A 7,723-nucleotide genomic window follows, 5' to 3' on the forward strand; every position below is an offset into this window, starting at 1 on the left:
GGGCAAACGGGTATTTTATTCCTCTTGTATAGTGTTACAGTCCGCTGATACAAAGCTTGAAACACTGTCTGGAACACGGTGCAACCAACAGGCGGTGCTACCTCCAGTACGACCTATATTAGCTAGACAATGAGCAACACTATTTTGATTACGATCTATTTTCTGCGGAATAAAACAACGCGTCTCCAGGAGCTTCTTAATTTCCAGTATGAGATGTCTATGAGCAGATTTGTCCAAAGATTCATCAGTCAATGCAGCAATCAATATAGAGCAGTTAGATTGAATCATAACCGGTGATTCTGACCTTTGAAAACTGAGAGATAAGCCCTCTAGTACGGCACTAATCTCAGCTTCTAATGCATCTTTGCAATGAAACAAGTGCCTGTACGCACAGAAGATAACCGTTCCTTCTGAATCTCTCAGGACCATGCCTGTCCCAGCTAATCCTGTATCTTGAACAAATAATCCATCAGTGGAAAGAGCAACCCACCCAACCGGTGGTTTGGGCCATGGTAGAATTTCCTTGCTGACAGTAGTTGTTCTGACGGGAAACTCCACCACTGGCATTTTTCCTTTAACAATATCTTCAACCGAGTACTTTTGCGCCTGGTTATAAGAGGATGGATAGCTGCGCAAAAAGGTTTTAGATATTTCTGCAGGAGGAGCTAATGTACCATGTAGCACATCATTTCTAAGACTCCAGATACGCCACAATAACATGATGATCATAGATCTAACTTCTTCCGTCTCCAACAACAAGATATTGAACAGCCACTCATCACCAGAGTGGATGAGTTTGTCTCTGTTTGGAAGCGGCCAGAAACGCTATCTCGTCCGCCAGGCAGCGGGATAGCGCACATTCTCTCACTCTCTCCTAAAAAAAGTTACTCCGTCACTCCAATCCCCTCACTCGGCTCTCCCAATTGTCGCCGCACAGCACATCAGCCATCACCCGGTCCTCCCACGGCCTCACCCAGCCGCCTCCTCCTGCATCTCGCGGCAGCCGGAGGGAATCCCCACGGAGGCTGCTTCAATATCTCGGGACACCTCCCTCCACACGTCCTTCCTTCCTTCCTTCCCTCCTCATTGCTCGCCTTCACCGGCGCCGATGGATCTCGTCATGCGCGCACTCGGCTGTGCCGGAGTGGACGCTTCAGCACTCGCTACCCGGCTATGTTGAGCAGATTAAATTGATGGATCGACTGGAAAGGAGGTGGAAGACTGCACGCGGCGATAGGGATGGATTTGCTGGCGATGGGGACGTTGTTGTGGGTCCCGCACCAACAGGCCGCGTCGCGGCTCGACGTTCCCGACGGTTGACCACGGGTCCACGGCACACAGGTCACCCGCAACCCCGTCGGGCTACTGAACCACCTCAACAGTGGAACGGCTCCGCCTCAGTGTACGCCTCGTCCTCCTCCCAGGCTCCCACTCTGCTTGTTTGCTTCGTTTCAATTCCACTGTGTGGGTGGGGGCAGCAAGCCAACAACTGGAGTAATTTGGATAGCATCAAGTGCGCCGATCAATTCTGATGCGATGAGCTGGACAGGGAGGCCTGCATCCGCAAGGCCAGTTGGAGGCCGTGCTCAGGAGGGACCGGAGGTCTGCGCCATGACGCCGGTAGGTACGACTGCAAGGAGTAAATTAAGTAAGTAATCTGTTGTTTCTTTCAGTTTTATATCCATTACAAACTTCAGTTTTGACTTTTGAGCAGCACCTGTTACCTGATTATCGTTGAATCAGTTGCAGGATTGAATATCGATGTTATCCCACTGTTTAGTAGTAAACAAGATCACTTAATATCCATTGTTCACTCTGAGTGATTCTCACATCAAAACGCTGAGTTTGCAACTATAGAAACTATAGTAGAAGATTAAGGTGTCGGAGAATTCCTTCAAAACTACGGGCCTCTAATTTAGGTATAGGGCAATAATTTTCATGTCATCTCTCCATTTTATTCAGTGTTAGGTTTGATAGCCTAAATTCTTTGTATTTTAATACACTTGACAAAATAGATTGTCATCGGTTCTGTTAAACTGAGATGGCTCAACATGGTCCAGGATCAGTTTGCTGTGCATGCTTGACATTTCTGACCTTCTATTATTCTAAACCGTCGAACCTGGGCAATTAGCATAATTTAAACGGTAAAATAATGCATTTCCTTAACTTGTGATGGTCGGGAAAATAATGCATTTTGATAACTTGTGATAATAATCGGTAAAATAACATGTTTTTCTTACTCGATAAAGGCGATGCATGTGGAATGCACACAATCAGTGAACAACCTGGGTCGAGCAGCCTATACGGAAACTAAAAGACCCAAAGTTTTTAGGAAATGAATTCAACTCATTCATACGAAAACATGTTCAGAAGATGAAAGCATTTGAACACATCTGGCCATAAACTCCTTCATTTATTTACTCAATCTAGCTTCTAGACCATGTTCTCTTCTGTTTCTCCATTGTGTTGACCACATGATATAAGAAACAAATAATTTTCTGAACTACAAAGCTTACACAACAATTCGTTAACTCACATAGCGTGTCTCTTTAGAAGTTTAGATACATGCCTTCCATTAAATAAAAAAAAATGATGATCTCAGTCGAACCAATAACTTGGTGATGTGATGCAATGCATGAAACGAGCATGATTTCAGAATAGGGAAACACAATTTTATGGCATGCTATTAACTCCTCCCCTCAACACCACATGTGCATACTGTAGTATCCAGCATGCATGCATTCGAGATCAACACAGTTTGTCTCATACTAATTGACCCTAGAAACCTCATAGTGCAGAATAAATCACCAAAATTTACACTGCACAGCCATTCACATAAGGAACCAAGATCCAATCTAATAGTATCTAACAACCAGCAGAACATGAGGGGAATAAGAAGGGAGGTCAAGCGCAGGTTTACCTTGGGTGATGAAGGATCCAAGGCATGCCACATATGAGGTTAGTTTGCTATAACATTAGTTTATCGAGGGCTTTGGTTCACAAGAACTCCTCACATATTAAATAAAGATAAGCTTTCACTAGTAGAAAACAAGGGCTTTGGTTCGGGCCTGGCCAACCCAATAGTTCCGGTTCAGTCACGAACCGAGACCCATGGGGGCATTCGTCCCGGTTCGTGAGCCTAGGGGGGCGGCCGGGGCCTCGTGCGCATTGGTCCCGATTCGTATGGACCCATTTGTCCCGGTTCTAGACACGAACCGGTACCAATGGGCCTCGCTCCTGGCCCACAACCATTGGTCCCCGTTCGTGGCTGGAACCGGGACAGAAGGCTGGGCTATAGTCCCGGTTCCAGCCACGAACCGGGGCAAATGAGTTGCCTATATATACCCCGTCGCCACAGCAGAGCACTCCACAGTGCTTTATTTTTTCTGGCTGGCGAGGGGAGGGCATTTGGGTGCTCTAGCTCACCTCCTATGCACATGAGGTGTTCGATGAAATGTCCAAACCACACTAGTTAATCTTTCTCCTCTCGAAACTCGACCTCCGAGCTTCATTTTCCCTGAGATTTGTCTAGGTTTAATGGTCCGTCACGTCCCGTCCCCGTCTTCACCGCCATCGATCGCCCGCGCCGATCTCGTCGCCGGCACCACCGTGGTGAGCCTCTTGTTCTTATCTTCTTTCTAAAAGAAAAAAAATTCTTACTTCAGATAGATACTTGTCTAATTTTGTTACTTTTATTATTCCTTGTTATTATATAGTGCGATGGTTTTGGTATCCGCCCCCGTCGGCCCTCGTCCTGTCCATATATTATCTTTTTTAACTATTTGGTTCATTTATTGTTTATGACAATTATGGCGACCAACGTGACATGGATTTTACTAGCAAAAAAGCCCGTGCGTTGCAACGGGAGAAAAAAACACTCCTCCGCCCTATCTCTCCCTCTCGTGATGAGATCTCACATGTTGTCCGAAAGGAAATTTCATCAACCTACTTCGTTTCCAAATCAAGAGATCTTATTTTCCATCATCCTGAAAGAGGTTCAGAACTGATGATGTAGCATGTCGTTTTTCATCAAACAGATAAAAAGGTTTAGTTTAGAGATGATCATATATATAGCTTTGATTTGATGCACAGATGGGTGTCAGCCTGATGGCCTTTCAGCAACTTGGAGGAATAAACGTGTTAGGCCTCTATACAAGCTATATCTTTTCATCAGCAGGTATTGTGCCATTTTATTTTAATGCCAAGAAGAACTTTCCATAATTGTTCTTCCCCTAAACTTCAGGGTTTTCTGGTAAACTTGGGATCACCTCGTTCAGGATAGGATATTATGGTCAATAACTGGAACTGGCTTACCGGCTGTATCAATTTCTATAACTATAATTATTTCAGATACCAATCACATTATTCGGGGCCCTTCTCGTGGATAGGTGTGGAAGGAGAACCCTTCTACTGGTATGGATACTCCAATACTGATGCACTTAAACCAAAAAGAAAGCTTCATTTTTCTTTTAATTAGGTGTCTTCATCTGGCACATTTGTGGGCTGCTTTCTTACTGGGCTATCATTCTACTTTAAGGTAAGTGTAAACTTGTTTATTCTATCGGGCGGTCCAACTTAAATTCTGAACTGGAAATCATTTATTGATGGTAAGTTACTAACATAAGCCATTGGGAAATTTCCGGAAGAAACTTGTCACGGTATTTACAAGTTCTAGCTGGTCTTTTTTCTCGTCAACTTTTGTCTCCTTCAAAACTAAGTTGATTTGTTCATCACCTAGTTCGTATTTCTCAAACTGCATCAATGGCAATGCGGACATTTGAAATTTAACTATCTGATAATAGTAGTGCCTGAATGCAAAATATAAGAGGTAACCGCAGTTATTAAAGTTCCCAGCTAGTACGGAGTATTTGGCAATGGGGCATGAATTACCAGACTGCACAAGCACCAACTTCCATGTGTGAGACTCTATTAAATAAACATGATTGAAGGGTGAAATATCAACCGATCAAGCAGATCAAATATTTTTTTTTTGAATAAACGTAACCTGAATTTACATTTCAGAATGTTCGGTGCCTATCACTATACAGAGTATTGGCTTTCTATCTTTTCATGATCACAGGCACAAGAATTGTACACACAATTCGTTTCTAAATTATCTCTTTATGGCATACTGGTACAGAAATTATGTAGCTGGAACATCAATAATTTTGTGTGATCCCAATGTAGAAATGAAAAATAGTGTACATAGTACATCACCACCTAGACGTCTTTTTTTGCTGGCACAACATGTTTGAACTCCAGAAATGTAAATTCTGACTCCTTACTGAATAGGCATACTATGGGGCATACTCAATTGGAATGGGACCTGTTCCTTGGGTTATCATGTCCAGGTATGATATATCACCATGAAGTTAATTAGGGATGATGCTCGCGTTCCTGGTAATCAAGGAACCCACGTTCGTAACTGACGACATCTCATTGTTTATTGGCAAAGATATTCTCAATCGACATGAAAGGAATAGCAGGAAGCTTGGTAACCCTGGTTAGTTGGATTGGTTTATTCGTGATATCGTATTCATTCAGCTTCCTTATGGAGTGGAACTCTGCAGGTAAGTATGTTCAACCCTTGCATAAGTAGGCCAGTTGAAAAGAAAGTAGAATATCCACCATTACCCACTTGTGTGATAGCCGAATAATAACCCATTAGCAAAAGTATGTTTGGAAAGGAGTTATCGCCAAGGTTTGTATATCTTTTTCTACAAAAGTATATGTTGCTTCGTTTCTCCCATGAGCTTTGGTTCCACTTATCACTCAATAGTTTTCCAGTAAATGTTTTTGCTTGAGTTTGTTTTTATTTCTACATGTAGGCACATTTTTCTTGTTCTCAGCAGCGAGCCTGGTTACTGTGTTGTTCGTGGCAAGGCTAAATTTACCATGATATCCTGACCGACCGTTATCACATTAAATTTCACCAACGATTATGAACACATCAGGGCATCCTTTTCGTGCACAACTTGCTTTGCTGGATGGCAGAGTTCACGTATTGGTTGAATGTCATTGGAACAATGAAGCAGATTGCATGCTTGTGTGAGTTCATGTGCTTTTGGTGGACTATATATCTACGAAGAGTTAAAAAGAAAGGGCCAAAAGATGTAATCATTCAGAACCAAACTTAGAATGACACGAGGCTGTTACCATCAAAATTTGACACCGCAGTGCCAAAAAAAACTCCGGGTAAACAAAGAATAAACCCAACTCTGAGCAGAAAAGATTCACTTAAATGTAGACTCATTCATAGGTGAAAATTAGGTACCAGTATTTGTGTTCCGGTTTTCAACTGCTTCGGTGAGTGAGTACTCTACACTCCATAATCAATCAGGTACCAGTATTTGTGGTATCCAACAATTTAACCCGGTTCATGCTTGCTTCCTGCTTACTACTTTCCTCCCTTATGACCCGCTTGAGGTTTCCAAGCTCAGGAGAGTCCTGACCATACACCATCTTGATGTTATCCACACAAGCACTGGAAATGACAGGCAGCAGATAAATCAACTCAGCATCGCAAAGAACTAACTGAACATGTAGATACACGAACAACAAAGTAAGAGCCAGCAAACCTGCAGGCTTCCCTGTCGAATTTGCTGCATGGCACACCAAAGAACTCTTCGAAAACCTTCGGTTCGACCCGGCAGAAGAATGGCCAGTCTACAACACCCAAAAATATCAACCATAACAGCGTCAGTTAACTTCCACATGTGCGCTGCGCTGAAGACTAAAACCAGGAGAACTCATTCTGAAGACTACCGTACCTTCGTAGATGTTGCAGGTTCGGTTGGACTTGTCGTAGTTGGTGCACTATCCATCGGGGCCAATCATGCTCTTGTACAGCTACGATCATGGTCAGCAATTCAGCATGCTCCATCATATTAACCGAAATTTTGCATCTATCAAACAACAGCTGGGGCTGGGCTGGGGCTGGGGCTTGGCCTCGCCCCGCCGCTGGCCGTTCCTCCTCTTCCCACCCGATGGTGGTCAGGCCGGCCGCCATATCGTCCTCCGCCGCGACGCCTCGCACAAAGCGAGCACGCCGGCCACCTTATCGTCCTCCGCCGCGACGCATCGCCCCATTCCCCATTCCTGGGCTTCGGCGGCGCGAACGCCAACGCCCGCCGCGACGCCTCGCCCCATCCTGGGCTCGGGCGGCGCGTGCGCGCGCTCGCGTGCTCGTCCTTGTGGCGGTCGAGGCCACCGTCTCCCTGGCCCACCTCAGCGTGCCAGAGGCCCTGCCGTCGCCAGATCCGCGCGGGGGCTTTGCCCGGAGGACCCAAACGGCGGCGGCGAGGAGAGGACGAGAAGTGGGGTGGCGGCCGCTGCGCAGGCGAGATGCGCCAGAGTGGCAGAGCTTTGTGACGCGAGGGGCGCAACACTCCCTAGGGACTTTTTTTAAAAAAGTGAAACATTTTTTCTTAGAATATCCACTTAAAATAGGACTGCGGGTTGAATACCAAAAAAATAGGGGCTTTTTTGCAAACTACGCAGGCGAGATGCGCCAGAGTGGCAGAGCTTTGTGACGGGAGGGGCGCAACACTCCCTAGGGTCTTTTTTAAAAAAGTGAAACGTTTTTTCTCAGAATATCCACTTAAAATAGGACTGCAGGTTGAATACCAAAAAACATAGGGGCTTTTTTGCAAACTTGCTGACGACGTACGGCCAGAAGCAATAAGTGCTTTATTAGTAGGGAAAGATTTATCTAAGAGGTGGT

At 44.9% G+C, this 7,723-nt stretch overlaps 1 long non-coding RNA gene and 1 pseudogene across 1 annotated transcript; one reads left to right on the top strand and one right to left on the bottom strand.

Annotated features, from left to right (window-relative positions):
- The first annotated feature begins 4,129 nt into the window (after positions 1 to 4,129).
- On the top strand, positions 4,130 to 4,538 carry LOC119334318. The gene is made up of 3 exons (XR_005161272.1): positions 4,130 to 4,177; positions 4,351 to 4,413; positions 4,478 to 4,538. It is a non-coding gene; the product is annotated as an uncharacterized LOC119334318 (long non-coding RNA).
- A 1,728-nt stretch (positions 4,539 to 6,266) lies between these two features.
- Positions 6,267 to 7,149, bottom strand: LOC119332837 (annotated as a pseudogene).
- Between the last annotated feature and the right edge of the window lie 574 nt (positions 7,150 to 7,723).

The sequence above is a fragment of the Triticum dicoccoides genome, chromosome 7A (genome assembly GCF_002162155.2).
Source record: "Triticum dicoccoides isolate Atlit2015 ecotype Zavitan chromosome 7A, WEW_v2.0, whole genome shotgun sequence".
NCBI lineage: Eukaryota > Viridiplantae > Streptophyta > Magnoliopsida > Poales > Poaceae > Triticum > Triticum dicoccoides.